Source organism: Canis lupus, chromosome 22 (assembly GCF_048164855.1).
Source record: "Canis lupus baileyi chromosome 22, mCanLup2.hap1, whole genome shotgun sequence".
Taxonomy (NCBI): domain Eukaryota; kingdom Metazoa; phylum Chordata; class Mammalia; order Carnivora; family Canidae; genus Canis; species Canis lupus.
The window spans coordinates 32,361,275-32,382,025 of NC_132859.1; the positions used below are offsets into that span (position 1 = coordinate 32,361,275).

Below are 20,751 nucleotides of genomic sequence, written 5' to 3' on the forward strand. Positions count from 1 at the left end.
CCTACTTTCATCCTTTGATTGTCAGTATTCTAACTATTGGTAACACATACATTGAAAGCATTGCTTCAGTACATATACCACATTCTGGAGTTGGAAGTTATCTTTAAGATATCTCTTTAGTTGATTTTTTACTTATTTTTTTAAGATTTTATTTATTCATTCATTAGAGAGAGAGAGGGAGAAGTAGGTAGGCTCCCTGTGGGGAGCCCAATGTGGGACTTGATCCCAGGACCCCAGGATCATGACCTGAGCCAGAGGCAGATGCTTAACCACTGAGCCACCCAGGCACCCCTAGCTGATTTTTTTTAACAGGCTACTCTACCTGCCTGTGGGGCCTGCTGTTTCTTTGTGGATGGAGTCATGGTTAGACCAGTGGATTCTAAGGTTATGTACCCTTTGTCACGTTTCTTTATTATAAAATGGGTCCTTGGCCTAAAGCAGTGTTTTTGTGGGATATCCTATTGATAGATCAGTTATTTTATAAACCTTTGTATAATGTTAGTAGCAAAAGTATTGGGAGCTAGAAACAAAACTCCTATCCAGAGTAGGTATTAATTTTGGTTAAAAAACAAACAAAAAAAGGACTTTAATACCGTGAGCAGAGGTAACTACTAGACAAGGAGAAGGGACTATCAGTGTACTCAAAGAGCAGTTATAAACTGGATAGCATCTTGGGCTCCTTTCAGACACGGGAAAGTCTTTTTCTCAGTTGCCTTTGCATTCAAATAAAGAAAATGCTTATGATGGAGTCACATCAACTGAAAGTATGAGGAATGGACTGGTTAATAATGAAGTCCATAATGAAGATGGGAGAGGTGGAGATGTCTCTCAGTTTCCGTATGTGGAATTTACAGGAAGAGATAGTGTCACTTGCCCCACTTGTCAAGGAACGGGAAGAATTCCTAGAGGGCAAGAAAACCAGCTGGTGGCATTGATTCCATATAGTGATCAGAGATTAAGGCCAAGAAGGACAAAGCTGTATGTGATGGCTTCTGTGTTTGTTTGTCTGCTCCTTTCTGGATTGGCTGTATTTTTCCTTTTCCCTCGCTCTATTGACGCGAAATACATTGGCGTAAAATCAGCATACGTCATATGTTCAAAAGCGTACAGTATAAAAAAAAAGCATATGGTATATTTAAATATCACGAACACACTAAATATAACAAACAATAACTACTATTCTGTTGAAGTTGAAAACATCACTGCACAAGTTCAATTATCAAAAACAGTTATTGGAAAGGCACGCTTAAACAACATAACCAATATTGGCCCACTGGATATGAAACAAATTGATTATACAGTACCTACTATCATAGCAGAGGAAATGAGTTATATGTATGATTTCTGTACACTGATATCCATCAAAGTGCATAACATAGTACTCATGATGCAAGTTACTGTGACAACAACATACTTCGGACACTCTGAACAGATATCGCAGGAGAGGTACCAGTATGTTGACTGTGGAAGGAACACAACTTATCAGTTGGGGCAATCTGAGTATCTAAATGTACTTCAGCCACAACATAAAAACCGAAAGAGATGCCACTGGAGAAGAAATCCCTATTGATATTTTTCTGAACTCGGAAGGATGAGGTACTTACTTCCTGATAGAAGATCTTCAATTGAACAAACCTAAACTTTGCACTTCCATTTTAGGGGTACAGTTAAAAGTGTGTGGACTTGTACATTATTGCAACACTCTACTCTGTGTTCATATCTATACCAGGATCTTTTACTTGAATCTAAATTTGATTTTCTTCCCCCTCCTCCCCTAATGGGGACATTGAGACTCCCAGGTAGGACAACAAATAATTATCTATAATTCACAGCTTCAGTGACTACTGGAAACATAATTTTGATGATGAACATAATTGGAGAAACTTTATTTCTGGATGTTTTTATAGAATATTACCGAGAACCTGTTATTCATGAAAGACTTTTAAAAAATAACTTTTTTTTTCTGTTTTACAAATTCCATTGCTACATAGTAGTATTTCAGGATATTTTAGCTTTTAGCTAAACTTTTGTAGTTTTTCCTTTGTTGAAAATCTACTCATTTGCACATTTTTGACAGTCTTATTTCAAGCTAGTACTTGCATAACACTAGAAACCAAAATAATCTTTGCAAAGTTCTGTACCTAAAAATTTTTAAAGCCCCGTTTCACATGTCTTTACATGTAAGTAAGTTTTGTGAAATTTTTGTGTAGTCTTTAAACATAGTTAATATACAATATTGTAAATAAACTTTGCATGGCTTTTATACAGCTTTAATATCAAATAAAGTACAGTTTCAACAAAGTAAGTCGCTCATAAAAATAAGCAGGAAAATGAAATTCAGAAACTTACAGAATGTGAATATGGTTCCAATTACATATGGGATCAGGCATAAAATAGTTTTGAAATAAAGTATTTTGATTCTCCACTTTTTTTTTTAATATTGCTTTGCAGGGATCCCTGGGTGGCGCAGCGGTTTGGCGCCTGCCTTTGGCCCAGGGCGCGATCCTGGAGACCCGGGATCGAGTCCCACGTCGGGCTCCCGGTGCATGGAGCCTGCTTCTCCCTCTGCCTCTCTCTCTCTCTCTCTCTGTGTGTGTGACTGTCATAAATAAATAAAGAAAAAAATATTTAAAAAAATAAATAAATAATATTGCTTTGCATCCTAAGAAGTTGTGGAGGTACTTTTCATAACTACTAGGTATGTAAGTCACCCATGTCATCCATTTTATACCTGTTTTAAGAAGGAAATTATGTCTTTGGTAGAAATTATCCAAGAAATTTTGTCATTAAGCGATGGTGGCTATATCAAAATTAAGAGCTGTATTATCCTTTTAAAAAAATTAATCACTTTGCACTTCACATGGATATATATCATGCCTCTAGTGGTTACATTTTAAAATTTTCAAATTTTTGTTTGGATTTTATTTAAAATTGTTTTCAAGTATAAATTACTTTTTCACTTCGTTGTTTTATATCTTCAATACCATTTTCCATTTGGGCTTCTTGCCTTTTCACTTATCAGATTCTGATTACCTTGTAAATACATACCACTGAGGGTAGGGGCTGACTGTGATACCAAAAAAAAAAAAAAAAAAAATCATTGCCCCTTCCCATGTACTTAATCTTATACCAAGTCATTGACTAGTCTTGAGTAATTATGTCATACTGAGAAGATCACATCAGTATCTTTTGCTGGCAGGTTAAAGCATTTAACATTAGTAATAACTATTTTCAGCATTGATAAGCAGAAGAAGCACCTTAGCTACTCCATTCTTGGGCTCATCGTGTCAACTCTGGTGGCCTAAGTGGGAGGCTGGCTGACAGCCATAGAATGATTCATCCTGTCCACCTTTTGTTGACATTTGACAACACACACATAGTGACATTTTGGTGGATGCTTCCTGGTGGGCATTAATGTCAAATATTAAAATGCACCTGATTTGTGCCCAGTCCATCTTTCCTGGACTTCCTTATCATATCATATTTCACTGTTGTTTTCTAGGGCTCTGATCAACAGTTAAGCCATTGCTACTGCCCATGAGTGCAGCTGTATCTAGTTCAGGCCATTTCTCCCTCCATTTGAAATGGATGACCAAATGTACTGCTCCAGCTGTTCTCACTGACCAAACTTCCTTTACTACAGTCCTTTATGTCTCCTCCTGAATAAGACTGCAGTGTAGCAGTAGTCCATTTTTAGCTACTTCTGAATTCTTTTTTTTCTGTCAATCATGAAAGGAAGAGACATTTATCTTATGAGAGTCTGGGTTATTTGTAATATACACATGCTTTCTGAGTATACTTGGGCCTAATCCCAAATAAGTCATTTCTGTCCTATAGCAGGTTGCTTCTGTGCCAATCTAACTTTGTGTCTCAGTAAGTACTTCCAGTTCCAGGGTAATTTGTTGACCCATAGTCAGACGTGCATATTCTGTTCAGGCCCTATTACATACGATGAACTGTTCTTAATTTCTTATTTTTTAAAAGATTTTATTTATTTATTCATAGAGACATAGAGAAAGAGGTAGAGACATAGGTGGAGCGAGAAGCAGGCTTCCTATAGGGAGCCTGATGCAGGACTTGATCACAGAACTCTGGGATCTCCACCTGAGCTGAAGACAGTGCTCAGCCACTGAGCCACCCAGGTGGCCCTATGAACTGTTGTTTTTTTTTTTTTTAAGATTTTATTTATTTATTCATGAGAGACACAGAGAGAGAGGCAGGCAGAGACATAGGCAGGGGGAGAAGCAGTCTCCATGCAAGGTGCCCGATACGGGACTCGATCCCGGGATTGTAGGATCATGCTCTGAGCCGAAGGCAGATGCTCAACCGCTGAGCCACCCAGGTGTCCCTGAACTGTTTTTTAAACAGAAGGTGGTGGGGGGATCCCTGGGTGGTTCAGCGGTTCGGTGCCTACCTTCAGCCCAGGGCATGATCCTGGAGTCCCGGGATCAAGTCCCATGTCGAGTTCCCTGCATGGAGCCTGCTTCTCCCTCTGCCTGTGTCTCTGCGTTTCTCTCTCTCTCTCTCTCTCTCATAAATAAATAAAATCTTTAAAAAAAATAATTAAACAGAAGGTGGTTTTCTGCCACAGAACCCCAGGGTTCTGCATTGTGACTTCTCTTTGGCACTTGTTGGTGACTCCACAGCCTCCCATTAATCAGAGGTAGGTCTTGCACCCTCAGATCCACTGGCACAGATGCATCATAGCCTGGACCTGCTGCAAAAAGTCTTTCCTATAGCTCTGAGTCACTCTTGAAACTGGCAATCTACCAAGTCTCTGATAAGTCAAAAACAGTATTCTAAAGAATGGAATATGCTGGTTCCAGAATCCAAAGGGGTCTGCCTTTTTCTTAATTAACAGCAGGTGTTGAGAAAAGCAGCATATTCTTTACCTTAGAGAAGATGTTTTCACTATTGCCCCAGAGCATTAGACTTCTTAGAAACGTAAGCAATGTGAGGTATCTTTTAATTTTTGTGAGATGTCTGGTGTGTGTGTTTTATTAGATCAACTGGGATTCTTTCCATTTCTTGCTCACCAGATCCAGTTAGTATGCTGTCATCAATATAATGGATCAGAATCACATTCTGTGGAATGTGAAAATGATCCAGGTCCATGCAAACTAAATTTTGAAGGAGATCAGCTGAGTTACCATTGCCCTGGGACAGGGTAGTATCCTGTCTCTACCAGGAATCTGCTTTTGATCCCTCCCTACTCTTGGGCTCTGAGAAGAAAGCATTTACCACATAAATAGCTGAGTACCAAATGCCAGAAGCTGTATAATATCATATTTAACATGACAGCTGTTACTGGGACTTCCACCACTTTAAGCTTACAATGACCTGTTTTTCTCTGCAGGGTCATTATAAGTATAGAAAGAGGATATGATTAAGAACCACCATTCCTCCATCTTTATGTCTTTGATAGTGATGCTAATCTCTGAAGTTCTTCCCAGTACAAAGTATTGCTTTTGATTTACTGTTATAGACTGCAGATAGAGTTGTTGGAGAAAGTTTCAAGGGTTTACTCAGCTCTGTTCTAACCATTATAATCAGAAGAACATAGTATCATTTCAGATGCTTTCTATATTTTTAAATGAATGCTAGCCTGTTCATAAGTTCCTTAAGGGGTAGTCTCATTACCTACTTTGTACACTGCTTATTAGGAGATTAATTACTATTTGAGGAATGAGTTGTTGGATGGATGACAGATGGTAAAAGAGAAGCACTTACCCTGACTTTTTAGAAGCACTACTACTGTAACTCAGCAATTCTAGAAAGCACCCCCCCCCCATTTTTAACACTTCTCATATCAGTTTCTTTTTGCCAGATAGCTGTTGTAAGTTAGTTGTTATTCCCTGTGGCGGGGGGGGGGGGGGGGGGGGGAGGGGGGGGTTGGGGAACGCTTACAAAGAATGTCAGCAGCTTGGAAAAAAACTCCAGAGGCAGAAGTGGAGCAATATTTCAAGATACGCTGCATCAACAATGCTCTTGATGATACACACAGGACTATATTTCATGGGGAAAAAGTCATCTCTGAGCTGAAAAGTGATGCAGAATACTTGAAATCTGAATGTGAAGAAACTTTAGTAATAATTGTTTTTGCTCACAGTCTTTTTATTTGATATTATCATGTATCACCACTGTACTTATCACAAGAGCTCGTTCGATAAGTATAAAATCATTTTTGTTTTAAGAAATCACTTATAGTTTAATTTGCAGTTTTTTTCTTAATCGTCCATAAAATGCATCATCATTTTACAGTAAATGAAATAAGGTATTATACAGTTCTTCAGGGCCTCCATGAACATATATGGCATTTTGTGTGAATTAGAAAGAGGCATTCCAAAACAGCCTTACACTGGATATGAAGTATGGTGAGGAGAACCCCTCTCCACCAGATGCCTTTGGGATATGGGAAACCACCTCCATCACGTGTAGCAAATTCAGCTATCCTTGTAGTAATATTTTATAATTTTATCTTAGAATTTGGAACAGAACATTGTATATAGTTTTAGACATTGCTGTTCTGTTCTTGAATCTTATGACTCAAACCAGCTCTTTTTTTTCCCCTAATGGATAAGCCATAGTAAAGAAGTTTTTTAGCTGTGAATATTAAGGTGTTTCTGGATAGACGTGAAGTCTAGCCAGATTTAATTTTATTGAGTCTGTCTGAGTCAGTGACTTCATAATCTTTTCAGAATGAAGCTCTGGTCATGAAGCATTTCAGCCTCCCTCCTAGGAACTTTGGTCAGTTCCTGAAAGGCGTACCTACCTTGGATATTTAATGTGGATATTGTGTCTTTGGCAGTGTTTCTGTTTGACCATATAGTCTGGAACTGCTTTTCACACTAATTGTGTCAAAATTTTAATTTTTACAACCTTTCTTTGTCCCACAGCAGCTAAACCTAATTTATCCACTATAATTAAGATTTTGAATGCAATTAGGAGTAGTTTACTAAATTAATATTTTTTGTGCTTGGCCTCCCATACGGATTCTGATAGAAAACTAATCAAGAACAGTATTCGTTTTCTTGTGGAAAATATTCAGACTTACAGGTAACATTAAGTAATTGGATTCTAGGTATCTGCTAAATTATCTGGAATGCATTTCTGTTAATGAATTTTAAGGTTTATAATTTATATTCAAATTTATCATCTAATTTTGTTTAAAACAGTTTTTCCTGATACTGCTTGCTTTCTCCATCCCCCATCCCCTGTGTAGTATAGACAGGACATGCAGTTTATAATAATCTGACCTCTAAATTGTTGTCTTGGAGCACAAGTAATTATGAGGGATTAGAAGAGAAAACTGCAACTCAAGAGGTTAGGAAAGTAAGTCCGGCAGAACCAGGATCTTGGTATCTGGTGAGAAAATAGTGTCTTTCAGTGCACAATCCCTTGGGTTCATTTTCTCCTGCATCTTCTCAGAATTCACCACAAACTTGCATTTTCCAGTCTTTTCAGTGCTTTTCAGAAGTGTGATGTTACCCATCTTCCAGGAGACCTATAGTGTTCTGTTGAATTGGGCCCCTCACCTTACTGCCCAAAGGTATGCCATTGTAAAATATGCTGGCAAGAAGAGTTTAAACTGGAGTAATTTAGAGTAATGATTACAGAGTTCGAAATGTCAGCAAAAATATTTTGTTGCATTTGTGTATGTTATCACTAAAACAATAAGAGTGTTCATCTTGAACAAGTAGAAAACATTTGTGAATGAAAGGGTTCATGGGGGATTTTTATTGTTAGCCACATTTTTAGATCTCCACAAACTGCTTACATGGATTTCTTAAAAATTAAAAAAAAAAAAAAAAAAAAAAACCAGATCGCTGTTTCTTATAACCATTTCAAAGATCATTAATCACCGTTGACCATTTATCACCATTAAATAATACCAAATCACAGAATGGTCAGGAGAAATAAGTGGATGGTATTCAAACATTTGCTTCCCGTTTTCGACTCTAATTTTAAAAGTTTGGATGAGGTGAAAATGAGGAGCTGTGGCACTTTGTAAGGTTTTTGTTACATCTGATTATATTTACTCTTTTCACCGCTGCCCATTACTGATACTTAAAAGGCCATTTTTTAACCTTGATTGGGAAAACCATTACCTGGTTCAATCTGATCTTCTCAATATATGACTAGGTCTAAGATTCTAGTAGTTCCAATAATGCTGCAGGTTGTGTTTCCTGGGAGACTGAGGGGCAGGAGGATCAGTCACTTATGGTTAATCAGTTTTGAGTTTATCTCATATAACCCTGTTTTGAATTAACTAAATAATCCAGTAAGCAGTGTTTTTACTATCTCAAAAAGGGAAAGATTCAAAGTTGGCTAACAATGAAATTTCCCATTTTTCACTGGCAGGAACCCCAGCCCCATAATGGGGAAGGTCCCACCAGTGCGAAGGCCCCACATGGGGACCCCTCCCCTAGTGAGGAAATACCCCTGAAGAGGAGTCCTCCTGGCCACTGGGCCCACTGCTACCCTGCCACGTGAGTACAGCAATGGCTTTGAGGACCTCAGCAATTTTTCCATTTCTTGGTGGCCATTTGTCTGTGAGAATTGGCCAGAAACTCTTCCTGTTTCACTTAAACATTCAGAAAAATAAATAACAAGCCTCTTTTTCCTTTTTTGTTTCATTTTTGCAAGTTTAATGAAAAGAACTTGTTTGGGTAAGAGAATAAGGCTATTGGTTAGGACTCAGATGTGATTAGTGAAACAGTTTATTCCTTGTATAGAGCAGGCGTATTCTTCAACAACTTTCTGCAATGGTGGAAATACTCTATATACGCACTTTCAGTACAATAACCGCTAGCTACATGTTCGTACTGAGTACTTGAAAAGTAGTGCAACTGAACAATATAATTTTTAATTTTATTTAATTTTAATTAATTTTAATTTAAATGTCCACATATGACTAGTGGCTACTAAAGTGGCCGTGAATGCCTACATTTAATGCTCCCTGCCTCAGATGTCTAGCCTCTTGAACATTTCTACAGATGTACTTCTCTACCTCTATTTCCTTAATAATCTAGAAAATTTTTCCTTGCATTATACTGATTATTGTAAATATGATTCTCTAATAGTAAGAAAATACTTCAATTAAAAATTCTCACTTCAAAATTTATTCACCCATATTGCCCTTCAATAATTTTACTTCATGATATTAAGAAAATTTACTCAATCTTAAAATTATGTAGTAACATCAATTTAAATATCCTAGCTTTTCTTCTTTGCATGTTTTAATTTGTAACTTCACTTCTATATGTAGAAGTAATTACACACATTAAAATAACTTTTCTATTTTATTATTCCTTTTTAATGAGACTATAAAATATCCTACATCAGTATAGTACTTGCAGCTCTATTACCAAAACATTAAACTTAGCATTTACTCATTATAATGCAATACTTATAAATTTCAAAGTTTGGTTCTGGTAGGTAGGTTATTAAAATTACAGATCAACTGTAATATATAGGAGTAGATGTCCTTCCACTATACAGTTATCCTTTAAAATTGTCTACATCATGAGATGTTAATAAGAGAAATTGTTGGAGGGGATGGTATAATGGAACTCTGTAGTGTCTTTGCAATTTTTCTGTAAATCTTAAATGATTCTAAAATTTTTGAAGTATGTTTTTAAAAATTGTTTCCATCAAATTTAGTCATAGTATCCATTTATACTCACTACTTAGCTGTATATGCATGCAGAATAAGAATTATCGGATCAGGGATGCCTGGGTGGCTCAGCGGTTAAGCGCCTGCCTTTGGCTCAGGGTGTGATCCTGGAGTCCCAGGATCAAGTCCCACATCGGGCTCTGTGTGTGAAGCCTGCTTCTCCTTCTGCCTGTGTCTCTGCCTCTCTCTCTCTATGTGTCTCTCATGAACAAATAAATAAAATCTTTAAATAAAAAAAAAAGAATTATTGGATCAGTAATGGGTAGTACTTACCTAAGTATCACTGTATGTCATCTTCAAAAAATCACTTAGAGGTACTGTTATAATTTTACAGATAAGAAAGCTTGGGCATGGAATTAAGAATAATTCAGCCAGGGTTGCTTAGCTGGTTAGTGGCAGAACCAGGATCTGAAACAGCAAGTCAGTACTTTTAATGACTACACTACATTACCTTTTAAGGAATCTTGATTATACCATGGAAGATTTAGTCTTTCTGCTATCACTGTAGCAGTAAAACTTTCCACTATAAGAAATCCAAAATAAAGCAATACCCTGGTGATAAATTACTTTTACAACTTGAAAAATACGCAAGTGTGCTTCATTCTGTTACAGTGATTCAAACTTTATTTCATACAGTAGTTAATTATTTTGATAAGTGAGGAATATGTTCATATTCTCTTGACAAGAAACATCTATGTTAGTGGGGTTTTAAAAAATTTATTTCTACTTTGTTAAGATAGTGACTAAGAGTGAAAAAAAGCAATGCATAAAAGATAGGGGAGATGGATGTGGATGGTTATGTCATAAAGGCAAAGCTTTAATGAGAATTAAAAATTACGGTGTTCTGTTTTACCATATGCCTGTTAATCTTATTCTTCCTGGATACTAAATTATGGATAAATGATTGTTGAAATTGAGATCTAGGAAAGGTTGATGGTGAATTTTCAACATTTCTTTGTTTTTGTGGAGTTTGGAAACTATTTTTTTGGCTAAAATCAGGGAAGAAAAAAGATGGAGTTTGTTGCATGGTTCAGAAATTGTTGCAAATGGAATATAGCAGTTTGTATAGTCACTTTTTAATAATCTATACCCATTGGTGGATTAATACATTCAACAACATGATATATCTGTCTGCTGCATGTATTTTAAGGTCATGCATTTACTTGTCAGCAAGAGGCGTAATTGAAACACTTTAAGGAATTTGAAGCATAAACAGGTGTAATTTATACAGAAACATTTTTTTTTCTGTGAGTATGTTCTCTTGTGAACCAATTGGCAATCCTCTGTTGACTCTTGCAAATTATTTGGATTTGGGGGATAGTGCTTTCTTGCCAACAATGTATATTTTTAAATCACTATGAAGAATTTTGTGAAACTGTAGAAATTTCAGGGCAAAGGTCATGTGTACCAAACAAGGGAATTTTAAATTTTAGCACACATTGACCAGTTAAAATTTAGACTTAGATTATTGGTTTAGAATAACACCCTAACTTGAACTAGTTATAATCTTTATTAGGCTAGGCAATTCATGTTACTTAAAGTGGTTGAATTACTACTATATAATTCTGTGTTGGGCAAATGAGAACTGAGGTTTTATCTCTGTGAAAATGACATTATTGCTGTCATTTTTTATAAAGGGCAGTGTGGCTAGAGATCTGGTAGGGGCAATAAGGAGGAAAAAAACTTTTAGAGGACCATAATTTATTCCAAAATGCCTGTAATCCAACAGATAGCCTTAAATCTTCCTTTCTGTAACTGGTAAGTGCTGCCTTAAGTAGAATATCCTGCTTTATCTTGTACATTTTAAATGTGTCAGTTAAATCAACCTGGTTGTGGTATTTTCAACATGTTATTAAAAATAATGAATTTTTTGTTAAAATGAACAGACTTTTTAATTCATCCATTTCTGTTGGAAGCAGTATATTCTCAAGCTCTCAGTTTGTTTCTGCTTTCCATGGTGAATAAAAAGCAAAAATGCTCTATATTGTTAGTCTGTTTTTAAGAAGAGAGTTGATATGAATATGATTTAAAGGATTAAACAGAACAAATATTCAAAGCATTAACAAAAGAAAAACCAAGACTAAAGTTTTAGCACACTTTCTTTTTCTATATATTCACTCCTCATGTAAAAATGGTACAACTTTTAGAAGACTGAGGTACACAGAACTATATAGCTTGAGGATTTTTAAAAATCTCTTTATGTGCATTTCTGAGTTTAAAGAGGGAGTCACTGAATATCATAGTAAAGTATAAATAAAGTTACTGCATATTTTAAAAGTATTGTAAAGCAAACAATAAATACAATTTTCATTATAGATTTTCTTAATCCTCTGCAACTAACTCTCTTCTAGGGCAAAATATTACAGCATTATTTTTAGGGTGTACTTATACATTGGCCCAGGAAGTATCCCCTAAGTGTTAGGATGTTAGTATCTTGAAGAGGGAGGAACCCCTTCCTGAGCTTATTACAGAGTTTTTAAGTAAGATACTACTTTTTAAGTAAGTAGATACTACTTTTTAAATAAGATAAACACCTGAGAATAAATAGCTGTGATGACTGCTATATTAACCTGAAAGTGCAGTTTTCTGTACTCTTTAGTTTCATAGTTGGTTAGACAGAAATTCTGAGAGAGTTGCAAATTGTATAAAATTAATAGTGCTCAGTTCAGGTTCCTGTTAGAATCAGGCTACTAAAACTTAAAGGGAAGAATAAAAGAAAGACATGTTTTACTTTTCTCAATTTAGTTCTCTTTGGATATTTTGTAAGAAATGAATTTTTTAGGTAGTCATTAGCTGTTCTTTGATTGCTTTTAATACTTTGTAACTGATTTTTTAAAATTTTATAGCCCTTAATAGTAACTTCCTTCTCTCATACCTTATGTTTTTTAGTTATTAATTCACAACAATATCTCTATTAGGAAGAGCTTATTATTTTAGGAGGACAAAAAGCTTTGAAAAAGAATGGTTTATTTTAAGTGGTACTACTTGTGAAGGGAGTCCTTATTTTAAAAGCTGAGAGGTCCAACTGGGTTGGACCTTTACAGGAATTTCAGGTCTGATTGCTTTCTATCTGCCCTCTGAAATCTGATTTAAGTCTTATGTTCTACCTTGTGTCTTCCTTAGTCTCATAAAAAACTTCAAGACAGAAATTATCAAATAAATTACCAGAACACCTAATACAACTGAGTTGTAGGCTAGAGGAAATTAGCAAGAAGATGTAATGGAATAAGCATTCACAGTACTTCCTTTACAGGACAAAGACTGTCAGCTCATAAACCAGAAAGCATAGCCTGCTAATAGGATAATCTAACAGCTCCCTTTCTATGTACAGGCAGTGGGTATATGTAAAATAATGCTGTGCAGATACACCTAGAATCACAAGTCTTGTAAAGCTGTGTTTGAACTATGTGTATGTCTTAAGTTGCCAAACTTTTAAAACTGCATACAAATGCAGGCACTAAAATAAAATATTACCTCCTTTTAAGTTGCTATACAGTGTACTTACTAATTTAGCTGCAGCTGAACTCAGATTCTGAACATTGCGTGGAATATATTAGATGTTTTTTGTCTGCTTAACATTTTTCATTGTGCTCTGCTCCTTTATGGGTGTGTCAGAGATTCTCAGAAGTTCCTGAGGCCAACTGTGGGGACTTGATTCCAAAGAAGTCAAAAGAACTCACTAGCATTATCCTATCTTTTTATCATACTAAGGCCTATGCCTGCCTAGAACTGCTTAATTCGGGTTTTGCTGTCTCCTCTTTCTGGGAGAAGACCTGAAAGTTAGGTTTACAGAGGCTTCTCAGCATACAAAGTAGATGGAACAGAGCTATTAACAGAGACATAATTAAGCAAGTTGATTGCCGAACCTAACCGTCAATACCTAACTTAACTTCCAATAGGAAGTGCACTTAGTGTCTTCCAAACAAGTAAATATCAGTAAATCAAGAAGTAAGAGAATCATTGACTATATTTTATTTTCATTCTGATTTGTTAATTAAGATTCCATCTGTTTTTACAAATGTAGTTTGAACTAGATCTTCCTTTGGATTCAATTTTCAGCCTTAATTATGGGGCCACACACATTTAAACTAAACACAGATCCCCCTTGTGACATTGCCCTTGACCTCCAGCTGATCAAGCATGGCAGATGAGTCCTGGACCCTCTCTAGAGTTTGCCTCCCCCAACTCCCTCCCCATCAATAAAACTGTTTACTACCACCTGCAAATAATAATAAGTAAACTAAACACAGATCTTTTGTGCTCAGAAATTATTGCCCTCTGTTTTGTTTTCAAAGCCTGACAATTTTTTTTCTTAAATATGTAAATCTACCTATGGGAAATTCCAGAAGGGCTATCCTTCACTCCTAAGAGTATTGTTTTTGAAATTTATTTTTCATTGTTCAGTTATTTTGTAACTAGTAAAATAAAATGAATTTTTTTGTAATTCATAAACATTCTGCTGGTTGACAAGGCAGATTTGGCTAAGAAAGATGAGATATACTAAGAGCAAAACTTACAATGGATACACATAGTTGAATTACACCCCAAATTAGTTGGATAATCATTAAAGCCTGCTTAATTAGTAACTTGAGGTTGTTCTCCAGCTTCTAATCATGAGAAGGTAAGTGAGAACCATAAATTTTTACAAATGCAAACACGTTATTGAAATAACAATATTTGGTTATTGAAATAACCAAAATATGAGCGAAAAAGTAAACAAATACTGCTTTATAATAGGGAAACTATATAAACACCCCCCAGGACCTCTGCAATAACCTTTCAATTGCTCTGAGGTCTGCCACACAAATTCATCATGTGAGCAAATTATTTAGGCCTTCGGCCATTTTAAGTTGTGAGGGAAGTTTCTGGAGAAGTTCCACCAGTTGTTGTAGAGAGAGCTATTTTGCCTATTTTAATTCCATATTCCTTAAAATTTTTGTGATCTGTAAAAACCACAGACCAAAATGAAACCCATTTTCTCGGTATACTACTATCTATATAATAAATTCAAATATTTGTTTTAGTTTTATTTTTTATTTATTTTTATTTTTTATTTTTTAAAAGTTTTTATTTATTTATTCATGAGAGACACACAGAGGAGAGAGAAGCAGAGACACAGGCAGAAGGAGAAGCAGGCTCCATGCAGGGAGCCCGACGTGGGACTCAGTCCCGGGTCTCCAGGATCACACCCTGGGCTGAAGGCGGCCCTAAACCGCTGAGCCACCCAAGCTGCCCTAGTTTTAAACATTGAAAAGGAAAACATAAAATTTACTTTGTGCCGGACACTTTTATTCTGAATAACTAAAAGGGTTTTCCCCCTTAATTTCAAATCCTGCAAGTTTTGGTAGTAGTCAAGTTCTTATCTTTGTTTTCCAGATGAAGAATCCCTGGTACAGAAGTTCAATGACTGAGCTAGCTGTCTCAAAACATGATATTGCTAGGCAGCCCCAACTCATTGGGTGACACTTCTAGGGTTATTTTTATGATTTGGACTGTATGTGACTAGTTGGCACTTTGAGTCATTGAACGGACTCTCAGTAGTCCATAGGCACACAGTTGGAGTTAGTGGGAAAGACAGATATACAATGTAAAACACTAAAATTGAATTCAGAAGACCTGGGTTCAAGTCTCTGCTTAATAATTAAGTACTTCACTGGCCTTAATGGAAATCATGCCTTTTTGGCCTACCATACAGAATACCTATTGCAGAGGTGATTTAGCTTAACACTCAGGCTCAAATCCCGGCTCTACCCACCCCTATTTTCTTTTTCTCACCTTTATATATATAAGGTGATAATGGTACCTGCCACATAGGTTATATTTAAGGCCCTCAAAAATCTATGATTCTTGGTGTATAATAAACTGTCTATAGCTCAGAGTAGCAGCAGCAGTTAATGTTACTGCTGCTTGTTGTTACTATTATTACTGCTGTTATTAGGATTAATGAGATGTGTTTTATAGCATAGTATAAACTGTATGTTGGTGTATAATCAAAGGAGATAAAATACGTACATAAATACCTATAATATAAGGTGGATGAAGACCAGCTAAACTGCTTTGGTAATCACAGAAAGGTTAGATTATTTCCATTTGGATTGTCATGGGAATGTTCTTAGAAGATGTAGTTTTGGAGCTTGGTCTTAAAGGATAGTAAAGATTTGGAAATGCCAAGATAGGAGGAATTGAAAGTGGTCAGTGACATCCAAGAAGCCAAAGCATGAATAAAATTAAGTACTTATTACTAAATTACTATCTATATTTATTTCAAGGAATCATTACATTTCATTCATCTTTCAGCCATGTATCTATGTCTATATGAACATAGCCTACTGTTTTAAACACTAGAAATTCTTTTATTTTGTTGTATTTATTTTTTTAAGTAATCTCTACACCCAACATGATGCTTGAACTCACGTTGTATGTTCTACTTACTAAGCCAGCTAGATGCCCTGATACTGGAAGTTCTTATTAAACTATTTTGTAATTCACAGAATACTCTTAATTTTCACAGAAAACCATTAAAATCTGTTTTTTTTATTTCCATTTTATAGAAATGGAAATGATTTTCACAGCGGGAATTGGTTAAATAGGAGAACCATTGTACAAGCATGAAGTTTCACGTATTTCTACAGCAGTAGGCTACCTCTATTAGTCTAAGTAAAGACATTCTCAAAGCTATCAACCATATGGTTGGCCCAAGGTTGCTTTCTTAAAATGTGTGCCGTATTCAGATGGACTAGAAAAACAGTTTAGATGATCCCATGTAAGTCCAGCACCACTACTGTAACCTCAAACCCACAGGTTGCTATCACAGTACCTAGAAAGAAGCCAAAAAAACAACTGTAAATAACACTATGTGTGATCTTTGCTCCATTTTGCCACAGTTAACTTAAGTTTGTTAGGTAGGTTTGTGGGTTTGTTTTTTTTTTAAAGATTTTTATTTATTCATGAGAGAGAGAGAGAAACAGAGACACACAGGCAGAGGGAGAAGCAGGCTCCACACAAGGAGCCCAATGTGGGACTTGATTCCAGGACTCCAGGATCACGCCCTGGGCTGAAGGCAGGCACTAGACTGCTGAGCCACCCAGGGATTCCATGTTTGGTAACTTTGATTCAAGTATTGTTGTCTTTAGTTTATTAAATTGAAACTGACAAATAAATGAATATCTTTTTTTAAAGCTGTGCTGAAATATGATAGAAGAATCCTGTCTTGATTCTTGATTCAAACATATTTGGAAAATAGTAAATAAGATTTTTTATACATTGATACCCAGAAATTAGAAATTCGTAATAGTCAAATCATTGCCTATTCATAGATTATAGTACTCTGAATGATTCTCTAGTTACCATTAGTATGATTTCCTTTTTAAAGGATTTTTAGGGGTGCCTGGGTGGCTCAGTTGGTTAAGTGTCTGCCTTCAGCTGAGGTCCTGATCTCAGTTTCCTGGGAGCCCCACATCAGGCTCTCTGCTCAGCGGGGAGTCTGTTTCTCCCTCTCCTACTGCCTCTGCTCTCTCTCTCTCACTCATGCACTCTCTCTCTCTCTCTCAAATAAATAAAATCTTTTTAAAAATACAAGATTTTTTTTTTAATTTTATTTATTTATGATAGTCACACAGAGAGAGAGAGAGAGAGGCAGAGACACAGGCAGAGGGAGAAGCAGGCTCCATGCACCGGGAGCCCGATGTGGGATTCGATCCCGGGTCTCCAGGATCGCGCCCTGGGCCAAAGGCAGGCGCCAAACCGCTGCGCCACCCAGGGATCCCCAAGATTTTTAATATAAATAAAATGTTACAACTTGCATTTATTTATTTTTGCTGATAAGCCACAAAAACTTGTGTGTGTGCATGTGTGTGTGATTATCAAATCTCCAAAACAAATATTCCTGGTATTAGAATACTGTCTACTTCCCATGATTATGCTATTGCACATTTGTTAAACATTTTAAATATGAATTTAATATATTTCTACTTGAAATGTCTTGATTACATTGCATATTCTGAAAACTCACACTACAATAAAACTGTTACTTCAAGAGTAATATGACTGTGTGATGTAACATTTATATTAAATGTGATTTTCATCTACTGTATAGGGTTTTCTAAAATTATAACAAACTGTAATTCCATCCAGTTGTGGTTCTGTTGTAAACTTGGGAGTAAACTGAAGTGATTTGCCATAAATATCCCACTAAGGGATTTATTTGGAATCCATTGTAACATGTTTTTCATTTTTAATAATACAAGATTAGCATCATTCAGTATGAAATATTATAGTTAGATGGCATAATTCAAAAAAAGTCTCCCTGATGCTGTCACTGTATTGTATTGAATCTAACTTGAGGTCTTCATTGTCTAACACTTTCTCTATATGCTGCCTATTCTTACTATTGCTAAAACTTGTGTGTGAATATATGCCTTTGTTACCGATGTATAACTAGTATGAAGAACATATGTTACCAAGTAGTACTTTCAAGCTGCCAGTCTTAAGCAGGGCATGATATTAAAATGCTAATTCTCATCAGGCGATAACAACTTCCGGAAACTATTAATTTTACTTTAAAAGACCAATGACTATTCTCCATTGATAGTTTTTATCTGTATAGGCAGATATAAGATAATGTCTGATTAAAGACTACAGCTTCTCACAAATTTTATTTGCTGTGCATGACCAATCCTCAGTCCTGAGGTTTTTCCACCCCAGCTCAGAGAACTTTATGGTCTTCCACCAGTCTAGGCAGGGAGGAGAAAATTAATGGATTAGGGATGGGACAAGTGTTAAGTGATACCTGGGCACTATAGGTTAAGGAAAGAACCAGAACCAATTCTAAACCAAGAAATTAATTTTGATACTCTCCCACCTCATCCTTTGCATGCCCCATTATCTCTTATACTCTTGATCATCTCTATCTGATAGAATAGTTCTTTATAGCCAAAGGTAACTTCTAATCAGGGAACCACCTGGCAGTGTGAGCTTGAAATTACTTAACTGCTCTATGCCTCAGCTTTCTTGTCTGTAAAACTGGGATGGTAATAGTAATCCACCCCAATTTGGATGTAATGTATATATAACAGTGCCTAGCACCTAGTAGACACTACAGAGGTGTTACCTGTAGTGATATTATAATAAATTATTCTTACTGCATGTTAGATGGTTAAGGCTGTCTACGGGGGATACCTAATAGACAATAAATAGAGGTCAGTAAATGTTGCATTTCCTGATATTCCATTGCTGAAAGACCTGCCTTGTTAAATATATCTTGCTCAGAATTAATTATCAGTCTTTTCCCCATACTTCCTACAATGTGTACCTTCTAAGGGTGCTAACAAAGAAAAGATGATATTCAACTAAACCAAATCATACTAGGCAGATATGACTATTGGCCCCACCCTAGCAATGTTTTTTCTATTTAAATCATATTAATTGGCAGAATTGTAGGAAATTTGGGATTAGGAAGGAGAATCTGAGCCTGTCAACCTGGAAGCTCAAATCCATTTTACTTGTCACATCAGAGAAGATTTTGCCTTATTATAAACCACAAGAGATCCAAGACTCATTTTTTATCATATATTCCTAGTAACCAGAAGTAGTCATAACCTGATGGTTATGGAACATTAGGCCATGGGACCCCCCTGCCAAGCACTTGGGATGGCTGACCTTCTGGGTCCCTAGATGCCAGATATCTACAGAGAGGGCCTCAGAGTGGCTTCTGGATCTGATTAGTTACTCTCTCTCTCCTACATTGTTTCTTTAAAATATTTTGCTGGGGAGCACAGTCAGTTAATCTGACTTCAGCTCAGGTCATGATCTTAGGGTTCTGGGATGAGCCCCATGTCAGGATCAATGCTCAGTAGGGAGTCTGCTTGGCCCTCTCCCTCCGCCCCTCCCACTCTCTCAAATAAAAGAATAAAAATCTACAAAAAAATAAACTTTTGTATTGGCTTTTTAAAATAGTACATATATAAACTGATTGTCTTTAATTACTACTGCCCAGCATAACATAGTAATCATTGACTACATCATTTTGCTTCAGATTAAAACCATTTTAAGTTTATTCCATGTAGTTACAAACTCCTTCATGTTTAGTTATTGTCATTTATTGTAATATAGAATGGTCCTCTGCTTTTAGCTCAAAAGAAATAGAGGGCTTCATGCTAGACATTTTCATTAATATTTTAAAGATCATAATGTTCTTGTTAATTAGAATATACAAAATATCTGAACTGTGACATTGGACTTGATTTTAAAATAGCATGTTTGCATATCACTGTTGTGGCTGTTTTATACCCCTAATGGCCATAAAGCCCTGGCTTGCATTTAGCAGAAAGTCAACAACTATGGCAGAGGAGCTTTGCCTGGTGACCGTATAAGTAAACAATCATCTAGTAATGAAGTTGGTCTTTGTTTTTTGTTTTTTGTTTTTTTTAAGATTTTATTTATTCATGAAAGACAACAGAGTTAGAGAGAAAGGCAGAGACATAGGCAGAGGGAGAAGCCAGCCCTCTACAGGGGAGCCAGATGCGGGACTTGATCCCGGGACCTGGGATCATGCCCTGAGCCGAAGGCAGACCCTCAACCTCTGAGCCACACGGGCGTCCTTGAAGTTGGTCTTTGAAGGATAAACTAGAACCTGATCTGCAAAGTCAACAGTATTTCTAATACTTATGGTAGATAGGTGTTTAATTCATTATTTAAATGTACTTACTACTTTTTTCCAAGGAGACAAAATAAAAGCCAGTAACACCAACTATTAACGTAAATTTTTACATTTATTTTTAGGGTCTTTCAAAGACAGGATACTCTTCTAGAACCTAATAAGGAGATATGTGAAGTTTTATTGTGCTGAAAAATACTTTGTCGCTTCTACTTAAATCCAACACAAAGCAAATAAACAGTAATCTTAAATCAGAATTTAATTAGATAATACCCATTTCTTTATCCTAAACTGTGAAACAAGTAAAAATTATGAGAGGCAGAGGTAATACAGTAAGAAAGTACTTCTCCAGTTACTATAATTGTGGGATAATTAAATAGCTCTTCTGAACTCTAGTTTCCTCATCTACAAAATAGGAATA

General features: G+C 36.1%; 1 protein-coding gene and 1 pseudogene across 9 annotated transcripts in view; both read left to right on the forward strand.

Annotated features, from left to right (window-relative positions):
- The window catches only part of UBE2E2 (ubiquitin conjugating enzyme E2 E2), a 471,670-nt gene that overhangs the window by 329,492 nt on the left and 121,427 nt on the right, over window positions 1-20,751 (forward strand). The gene's annotated exons all lie outside the window — the stretch shown is intronic.
- On the forward strand, window positions 496-1,711 carry LOC140613729 (transmembrane protein 106B pseudogene; annotated as a pseudogene).